We start from the raw sequence: 10,800 nt of genomic DNA on the forward strand, positions 1-10,800 counted from the left end.
AGAAACGCATGCGTTTCTTATTAAAGACAAGCACTTGTTTGCTACGTGTGAAAGCACTGTTAGAACTGAGATCAGTGTTGCTTTTCTCACTACAAGCTTTACTTTGAAAGATAATCGCGTTCTTTGGGAAGTTTATGAATTTCACGAAAGCTTTAGTAAGAAACGCACATGCGTTTCTTTGTAAAGACAAGCAGTTGTTTGCTACGTGTGAAAGCACTGTTAGAACTGAGATCAGTGTTGCTTTTCTCAGTATTAGCTTTACGTTGAAAGATAATCGCGTTCTTTCGAAAGTTTATTAATTTCACAAAATCTTTAGTAAGAAACGCACATGCGTTTCTATGTAAAGACAAGCACTTGCTTGCTACGTTTGCAAGCACTGTTAGAACTGAGATCAGTGTTGCTTTTCTCAGTATTAGCTTTACTTTGAAAGATAATCGCGTTCTTTCCAAAGTTTATTAATTTCACAAAAGCTTTAGTAAGAAACGCACATGCGTTTCTATGGAAAGACAAGCACTTGCTTGCTACGTTTGAAAGCACTGGTAGAACTGAGATCAGTGTTCCTTTTCTCAGGAGAAGCTTAACTTTGAAAGATAATCGCGTTCTTTCGAAAGATTATTAATTTCACGAAAGCTTTAGTAAGAAACGCACATGCGTTTCTTTTTGAAGACAAGCAGTTGTTTGCTACGTGTGAAAGCACTGTTAGAACTGAGATCAGTGTTGCTTTTCTCAGTACAAGCTTTACTTTGACAGATAATCGCGTTCTTTTGAACGTTTATTAATTTAACGAATGCTTTGTTAAGAAACGCACATGCATTTCTTTGTGGGGACAAGCAGTTGTTTGCTACGTGTGAAAGCTCTGTTAGCACTGAGATCAGTGTTGCTTTTCTCAGTACAAGTTTTACTTTGAAAGATAATCGCGTTCTTTCGAAAGATTATTAATTTCACGAAAGCTTTAGCAAGAAACGCACATGCGTTTTAATTGTCAAGACAAGCACTTGTTTGCTACGTGTGAAAGCACTGTTAGAACTGAGATCAGTGTTGCTTTTCTCAGTACAAGCTTTACTTTGAAAGATAATCACGTTCTTTCGGAAGTTTATTAATTTCACGGATGCTTTAGTCAGAAACGCACATGCGTTTCTATGTAAAGACAAGCACTTGCTTGCTACGTTTGAAAGCACTGTTAGAACAGAGATCAGTGTTGCTTTTCTCAGTACAAGCTTAACTTTGAACGATAATCGCGTTCTTTCGAAAGTTTATTAATTTACCAAAGCTTTAGTAAAAAACGCACATGCGGTTCTTTCTCAAGACAAGCACTTGTTTGCTACGTGTGAAAGCACTGTTAGAACTGAGATCAGTGTTGCTTTTCTCAGTACAAGCTTTACTTTGAAAGATAATCGCGTTCTTTGGGAAGTTTATTAATTTCACGAAAGCTTTGGTAAGAAACGAACATGCGTTTCTTTGTAAAGACAAGCAGTTGTTTGCTACGTGTGAAAGCACTGTTAGAACTGAGATCAGTGTTGCTTTTCTCAGTATTAGCTTTACTTTGAAAGATAATCGCGTTCTTTCCAAAGTTTATTAATTTCACAAAAGCTTTAGTAAGAAACGCACATGCGTTTCTATGGAAAGACAAGCACTTGCTTGCTACGTTTGAAAGCACTGGTAGAACTGAGATCAGTGTTCCTTTTCTCAGGAGAAGCTTAACTTTGAAAGATAATCGCGTTCTTTCGAAAGATTATTAATTTCACGAAAGCTTTAGTAAGAAACGCACATGCGTTTCTTTTTGAAGACAAGCAGTTGTTTGCTACGTGTGAAAGCACTGTTAGAACTGAGATCAGTGTTGCTTTTCTCAGTACAAGCTTTACTTTGACAGATAATCACGTTCTTTTGAACGTTTATTAATTTAACGAATGCTTTGTTAAGAAACGCACATGCATTTCTTTGTGGGGACAAGCAGTTGTTTGCTACGTGTGAAAGCTCTGTTAGCACTGAGATCAGTGTTGCTTTTCTCAGTACAAGTTTTACTTTGAAAGATAATCGCGTTCTTTCGAAAGTTTATTAATTTTACGAAAGCTTTAGTAAGAAACGCACATGCGTTTCTTTGTGAAGACAAGCAGTTGTTTGCTACGTGTGAAAGCACATTAAGAACTGAGATCAGTGTTGCTTTTCTCAGTACAAGCTTAACTTTGAAAGATAATCGCGTTCTATCGAAAGTTTATTCATTTCACGAAAGCTTTAGTAAGAAACGCACATGCGTTTCTTTGTAAAGACAAGCAGTTGTTTGCTACGTGTGAAAGCACTGTTAGAACAGAGATCAGTGTTGCTTTTCTCACTACAACCTTTACTTTGAAAGATAATCGCGTTCGTTCGAAAGTTTATTTATTTCACGAAAGCTTTAGTAAGAAACGCAGCTGCGTGTCTTCGTAAAGACAAGCACTTGTTTGCTACGCGTGAAATTACTGTTAGAACTGAGATCAGTGTTGCTTTTCTCACTACAAGCTTTACTTTAAAAGATAATCGCGTTCTTTCGGAAGTTTATTAATTTCACGAAAGCTTTAGTAAGAAACGCACATGCGTTTCTTTGTAAAGACAAGCACTTGTTTGCTACGTGTGAAAGCACTGTTAGAACTGAGATCAGTGTTGCTTTTCTCAGAACAAGCTTTACTTTGAAAGATAATCGCGTTCTTTCAAAAGTTTATTAATTTCACGAAAGCTTTAGTAAGAAACGCACCTGCGTGTCTTCGTAAAGACAAGCACTTGTTTGCTACGTGTGAAAGCACTGTTAGAACTAAGATCACTGTTGCTTTTCTCAGTACAAGCTTTACTTTGAAAGAAAATCGCGTTCTTTCGGAAGTTTATTAATTTCACGAAAGCTTTAGTAAGAAACGCACATGCGTTTCTTTGTAAAGACAAGCAGTTGTTTGCTACGTGTGAAAGCACTGTTAGAACTGAGATCAGTGTTGCTTTTCTCAGTATTAGCTTTACTTTGAAAAATAATCGCGTTCTTTCGAAAGTTTATTAATTTCACAAAAGCTTTAGTAAGAAACGCACATGCGTTTCTATGGAAAGACAAGCACTTGCTTGCTACGTTTGAAAGCACTGTTAGAACTGAGATCAGTGTTGCTTTTCTCAGGAGAAGCTTAACTTTGAAAGATAATCGCGTTCTTTCGAAAGATTATTAATTTCACGAAAGCTTTAGTAAGAAACGCAAATGCATTTCTTTGTCAAGACAAGCAGTTGTTTGCTACGTGTGAAAGCACTGTTAGAACTGAGATCAGTGTTGCTTTTCTCAGTACAAGCTTTACTTTGAAAGATAATCGCGTTCTTTCGAAAGTTTATTAATTTAACGAATGCTTTGTTAAGAAACGCACATGCGTTTCTTTGTGGAGACAAGCAGTTGTTTGCTACGTGTGAAAGCACTGTTAGCACTGAGATCAGTGTTGCTTTTCTCAGTACAAGCTTAACTTTGAAAGATAATCGCGTTCTATCGAAAGATTATTAATTTCACGAAAGCTTAATAAGAAACGCACATGCGTTTCTTTGTAAAGACAAGCAGTTGTTTGCTACGTGTGAAAGCACTGTTAGAACTGAGATCAGTGTTGCTTTTCTCACTACAAGCTTTACTTTGAAAGATAATCGCGTTCGTTCGAAAGTTTATTAATTTCACGAAAGCTTTAGTAAGAAACGCAGCAGTGTGTCTTCGTAAAGACAAGCAGTTGTTTGCTACGTGTGAAAGCACTGTTAGAACTGAGATCAGTGTTCCTTTTCTCAGTACAAGCTTTACTTTGAAAGATAATCGCGTTCTTTCAAAAGTTTATTAATTTCACGAAAACTTTAGTAAGAAACGCACCTGCATGTCTTCGTAAAGACAAGCACTTGTTTGCTACGTGTGAAAGCACTGTTAGAACTGAGATCAGTGTTGCTTTTCTCACTACAAGCTTTACTTTGAAAGATAATCGCGTTCTTTGGGAAGTTTATTAATTTCACGAAAGCATTAGTAAGAAACGCACATGCGTTTCTATGTAAAGACAAGCACTTGCTTGCTATGTTTGAAAGCACTGTTAGAACTGAGATCAGTGTTGCTTTTCTCAGTACAAGCTTAACTTTGAAAGATAATCGCGTTCTTTCGAAAGTTTATTAATTTTACTAAAGCTTTAGTAAAAAACGCACATGCGGTTCTTTCTCAAGACAAGCACTTGTTTGCTACGTGTGAAAGCACTGTTAGAACTGAGATCAGTGTTGCTTTTCTCAGTACAAGCTTTACTTTGAAAGATAATCGCGTTCTTTGGGAAGTTTATTAATTTCACGGATGCTTTATTAAGAAACGCACATGCGTTTCTATGTAAAGACAAGCACTTGCTTGCTACGTTTGCAAGCACTGTTAGAACTGAGATCAGTGTTGCTTTTCTCAGGAGAAGCTTAACTTTGAAAGATAATCGCGTTCTTTCGAAAGATTATTAATTTCACGAAAGCTTTAGTAAGAAACGCACATGCGTTTTAATTGTCAAGATAAGCAGTTGTTTGCTACGTGTGAAAGCACTGTTAGAACTGAGATCAGTGTTGCTTTTCTCAGTACAAGCTTTACTTTGAAAGATAATCGCGTTCGTTCGAAAGTTTATTATATTCACGAAAGCTTTAGTAAGAAACGCAGCAGTGTGTCTTCGTAAAGACATGCAGTTGTTTGCTACGTGTGAAAGCACTGTTAGAACTGAGATCAGTGTTGCTTTTCTCAGTTCCATCTTAACTTTGAAAGATAATCGCATTCTTTCGAAAGTTTATTAATTTTACGAAAGCTTTAGTAAAAAACACACATGCGGTTCTTTCTCAAGACAAGCACTTGTTTGCTACGTGTGTAAGCACTGTTAGAACTGAGATCAGTGTTGCTTTTCTCAGTACAAGCTTTACTTTGAAAGATAATCGCGTTCTTTGGGAAGTTTATTAATTTCACGAAAGCTTTAGTAAGAAACGCACATGCGTTTCTATGTAAAGACAAGCACTTGCTTGCTACGTTTGCAAGCACTGTTAGAACTGAGATCAGTGTTGCTTTTCTCAGGAGAAGCTTAACTTTGAAAGATAATCGCGTTCTTTCGAAAGATTATTAATTTCACGAAAGCTTTAGTAAGAAACGCACATGCGTTTTAATTGTCAAGACAAGCAGTTGTTTGCTACATGTGAAAGCACTGTTAGAACTGAGATCAGTGTTGCTTTTCACAGAACAAGCTTTACTTTGAAAGATAATCGCGTTCTTTCGGAAGTTTATTAATTTCACGGATGCTTTAGTAAGAAACGCACATGCGTTTCTATGTAAAAACAAGCACTTGCTTGCTACGTTTGAAAGCACTGTTAGAACTGAGATCAGTGTTGCTTTTCTCAGTACAGGCTTAACTTTGAAAGATAATCGCGTTCTTTCGAAAGTTTATTAATTTTACGAATGCTTTAGTAAAAAACGCACATGCGGTTCTTTCTCAAGACAAGCACTTGTTTGCTACGTGTGAAAGCACTGTTAGAACTGAGATCAGTGTTGCTTTTCTCAGGAGAATTTTAACTTTGAAAGATAATCGCGTTCTTTCGAAAGATTATTAATTTTACGAAAGCTTTAGTAAGAAACGCACATGCGTTTCTTTTTGAAGACAAGCAGTTGTTTGCTACGTGTAAAAGCACTGTTAGAACTGACATCAGTGTTGCTTTTCTCAGTACAAGCTTAACTTTGAAAGATAATCGCGTTCTATCGAAAGTTTATTAATTTCACGAAAGCTTTAGTAAGAAACGCACATGCGTTTCTTTGTAAAGACAAGCAGTTGTTTGCTACGTGTGAAAGCACTGTTAGAACAGAGATCAGTGTTGCTTTTCTCACTACAACCTTTACTTTGAAAGATAATCGCGTTCTTTCAAAAGTTTATTAATTTCAGGAAAGCTTTAGTAAGAAACGCACCTGCGTGTCTTCGTAAAGACAAGCACTTGTTTGCTACATGTGAAAGCACTGTTAGAACTAAGATCAGTGATGCTTTTCTCAGTACAAGCTTTACTTTGAAAGATAATCGCGTTCTTTCGGAAGTTTATTAATTTCACGAAAGCTTTAGTAAGAAATGCACATGCGTTTCTTTATCAAGACAAGCAGTTGTTTGCTACGTGTGAAAGCACTGTTAAATCTGAGATCAGTGTTGCTTTCCTAGGTACAAGCTTTACTTTGAAAGATAATCGCGTTCTTTCGGAAGTTTATTAATTTCACGAAAGCTTTAGTAAGAAACGCAGATGCGTTTCTTTGTAAAGACAAGCAGTTGTTTGCTACCTGTGAAAGCACTTTTAGAACTGAGATCAGTGTTGCTTTTCTCAGTATTAGCTTTACTTTGAAAGACAATCGCGTTATTTCGAATGTTTATTAATTTAACGAATGCTTTTTTAAGAAACGCACATGCGTTTCTTTGTGGAGACAAGCAGTTCTTTGCTACGTGTGAAAGCACTGTTAGCACTGAGATCATTGTTGCGTTTCTCAGTACAAGTTTTACTTTGAAGGATAATCGCGTTCTTTCGAAAGTTTATTAATTTTACAAAAGCTTTAGTAAGAAACACACATGCGTTTCTTTGTGAAGACAAGCAGTTGTTTGCTACGTGTGAAAGCACTGTTAGAACTGAGATCAGTGTTGCTTTTCTCAGTACAAGCTTAACTTTGAAAGATAATCGCGTTCTATCGAAAGTTTATTAATTTCAGGAAAGCTTTAGTAAGAAACGCACATGCGTTTCTTTGTAAAGACAAGCAGTTGTTTGCTACGTGTGAAAGCACTGTTAGAACAGAGATCAGTGTTGCTTTTCTCACTACAACCTTTACTTTGAAAGATAATCACGTTCGTTCGAAAGTTTATTTATTTCACGAAAGCTTTAGTAAGAAACGCAGCTGCGTGTCTTCGTAAAGACAAGCACTTGTTTGCTACGTGTGAAATTACTGTTAGAACTGAGATCAGTGTTGCTTTTCTCACTACAAGCTTTACTATAAAAGATAATCGCGTTCTTTCGGAAGTTTATTAATTTCACGAAAGCTTTAGTAAGAAACGCACATGCATTTCTTTGTAAAGACAAGCACTTGTTTGCTACATGTGAAAGCACTGTTAGAACTGAGATCAGTGTTGCTTTTCTCAGAACAAGCTTTACTTTGAAAGATAATCGCGTTCTTTCAAAAGTTTATTAATTTCACGAAAGCTTTAGTAAGAAATGCACATGCGTTTCTTTATCAAGACAAGCAGTTGTTTGCTACGTGTGAAAGCACTATTAAAACTGAGATCAGTGTTGCTTTTCTAGGTACAAGCTTTACTTTGAAAGATAATCGTGTTCTTTCGGAAGTTTATCAATTTCACGAAAGCTTTAGTAAGAAACGCACATGCGTTTCTTTGTAAAGACAAGCACTTGTTTGCTACGTGTGAAAGCACTGTTAGAACTGAGATCAGTGTTGCTTTTCTCAGTACAAGCTTAACTTTGAAAGATAATCGCGTTCTTTCAGAAGTTTATTAATTTCACGAAAGCTTTAGTAAGAAACGCACCTGCGTGTCTTCGTAAAGACAAGCACTTGTTTGCTACGTGTGAAAGCACTGTTAGAACTAAGATCACTGTTGCTTTTCTCAGTACAAGCTTTACTTTGAAAGAAAATCGCGTTCTTTCGGAAGTTTATTAATTTCACGAAAGCTTTAGTAAGAAACGCACATGCGTTTCTATGGAAAAACAAGCAGTTGTTTGCTACGTGTGAAAGCACTGTTAGAACTGAGATCAGTGTTGCTTTTCTCAGTATTAGCTTTACTTTGAAAGATAATCGCGTTCTTTCGAAAGTTTATTAATTTCACAAAAGCTTTAGTAAGAAACGCACATGCGTTTCTATGGAAAGACAAGCACTTACTTGCTACGTTTGAAAGCACTGTTAGAACTGAGATCAGTGTTGCTTTTCTCAGGAGAAGCTTAACTTTGAAAGATAATCGCGTTCTTTCGAAAGATTATTAATTTCACGAAAGCTTTAGTAAGAAACGCACATGCATTTCTTTGTCAAGACAAGCAGTTGTTTGCTACGTGTGAAAGCACTGTTAGAACTGAGATCAGTGTTGCTTTTCTCAGTACAAGCTTTACTTTGAAAGATAATCGCGTTCTTTCGAAAGTTTATTAATTTAACGAATGCTTTGTTAAGAAACGCACATGCGTTTCTTTGTGGAGACAAGCAGTTGTTTGCTACGTGTGAAAGCACTGTTAGCACTGAGATCAGTGTTGCTTTTCTCAGTACAAGCTTAACTTTGAAAGATAATCGCGTTCTTTCGAAAGTTTATTAATTTAACGAATGCTTTGTTAAGAAACGCACATGCGTTTCTTTGTGGAGACAAGCAGTTGTTTGCTACGTGTGAAAGCACTGTTAGCACTGAGATCAGTGTTGCTTTTCTCAGTACAAGCTTAACTTTGAAAGATAATCGCGTTCTATCGAAAGATTATTAATTTCACGAAAGCTTAATAAGAAACGCACATGCGTTTCTTTGTAAAGACAAGCAGTTGTTTGCTACGTGTGAAAGCACTGTTAGAACTGAGATCAGTGTTGCTTTTCTCACTACAAGCTTTACTTTGAAAGATAATCGCGTTCGTTCGAAAGTTTATTAATTTCACGAAAGCTTTAGTAAGAAACGCAGCAGTGTGTCTTCGTAAAGACAAGCAGTTATTTGCTACGTGTGAAAGCACTGTTAGAACTGAGATCAGTGTTCCTTTTCTCAGTACAAGCTTTACTTTGAAAGATAATCGCGTTCTTTCAAAAGTTTATTAATTTCACGAAAACTTTAGTAAGAAACGCACCTGCATGTCTTCGTAAAGACAAGCACTTGTTTGCTACGTGTGAAAGCACTGTTAGAACTGAGATCAGTGTTGCTTTTCTCACTACAAGCTTAACTTTGAAGGATAATCGCGTTCTTTCGAAAGTTTATTAATTTTACTAAAGCTTTAGTAAAAAACGCACATGCGGTTCTTTCTCAAGACAAGCACTTGTTTGCTACGTGTGAAAGCACTGTTAGAACTGAGATCAGTGTTGCTTTTCTCAGTACAAGCTTTACTTTGAAAGATAATCGCGTTCTTTGGGAAGTTTATTAATTTCACGGATGCTTTAGTAAGAAACGCACATGCGTTTCTATGTAAAGACAAGCACTTGCTTGCTACGTTTGCAAGCACTGTTAGAACTGAGATCAGTGTTGCTTTTCTCAGGAGAAGCTTAACTTTGAAAGATAATCGCGTTCTTTCGAAAGATTATTAATTTCACGAAAGCTTTAGTAAGAAACGCACATGCGTTTTAATTGTCAAGATAAGCAGTTGTTTGCTACGTGTGAAAGCACTGTTAGAACTGAGATCAGTGTTGCTTTTCTCAGTACAAGCTTTACTTTCAAAGATAATCGCGTTCGTTCGAAAGTTTATTAATTTCACGAAAGCTTTAGTAAGAAACGCAGCAGTGTGTCTTCGTAAAGACATGCAGTTGTTTGCTACGTGTGAAAGCACTGTTAGAACTGAGATCAGTGTTGCTTTTCTCAGTTCCATCTTAACTTTGAAAGATAATCGCATTCTTTCGAAAGTTTATTAATTTTACGAAAGCTTTAGTAAAAAACACACATGCGGTTCTTTCTCAAGACAAGCACTTGTTTGCTACGTGTGAAAGCACTGTTAGAACTGAGATCAGTGTTGCTTTTCTCAGTACAAGCTTTACTTTGAAAGATAATCGCGTTCTTTGGGAAGTTTATTAATTTCACGAAAGCTTTAGTAAGAAACGCACATGCGTTTCTATGTAAAGACAAGCACTTGCTTGCTACGTTTGCAAGCACTGTTAGAACTGAGATCAGTGTTGCTTTTCTCAGGAGAAGCTTAACTTTGAAAGATAATCGCGTTCTTTCGAAAGATTATTAATTTCACGAAAGCTTTAGTAAGAAACGCACATGCGTTTTAATTGTCAAGACAAGCAGTTGTTTGCTACATGTGAAAGCACTGTTAGAACTGAGATCAGTGTTGCTTTTCTCAGTACAAGCTTTACTTTGAAAGATAATCGCGTTCTTTCGAAAGTTTATTAATTTAACGAATGCTTTGTTAAGAAACGCACATGCGTTTCTTTGTGGAGACAAGCAGTTGTTTGCTACGTGTGAAAGCACTGTTAGCACTGAGATCAGTGTTGCTTTTCTCAGGAGAAGTTTAACTTTGAAAGATAATCGCGTTCTATCGAAAGATTATTAATTTCACGAAAGCTTAATAAGAAACGCACATGCGTTTCTTTGTAAAGACAAGCAGTTGTTTGCTACGTGTGAAAGCACTGTTAGAACTGAGATCAGTGTTGCTTTTCTCACTACAAGCTTTACTTTGAAAGATAATCGCGTTGGTTCGAAAGTTTATTAATTTCACGAAAGCTTTAGTAAGAAACGCAGCAGTGTGTCTTCGTAAAGACAAGCAGTTGTTTGCTACGTGTGAAAGCACTGTTAGAACTGAGATCAGTGTTCCTTTTCTCAGTACAAGCTTTACTTTGAAAGATAATCGCGTTCTTTCAAAAGTTTATTAATTTCACGAAAACTTTAGTAAGAAACGCACCTGCATGTCTTCGTAAAGACAAGCACTTGTTTGCTACGTGTGAAAGCACTGTTAGAACTGAGATCAGTGTTGCTTTTCTCACTACAAGCTTTATTTTGAAAGATAATCTCGTTCTTTGGGAAGTTTATTAATTTCACGAAAGCTTTAGTAAGAAACGCACATGCGTTTCTTTGTGAAGACAAGCAGTTGTTTGCTACATGTGAAAGCACAGTAAGAACTGAGATCAGTTTT

The sequence above is a fragment of the Chionomys nivalis genome, chromosome 18 (genome assembly GCF_950005125.1).
Source record: "Chionomys nivalis chromosome 18, mChiNiv1.1, whole genome shotgun sequence".
NCBI classification, from domain to species: Eukaryota; Metazoa; Chordata; class Mammalia; order Rodentia; family Cricetidae; genus Chionomys; species Chionomys nivalis.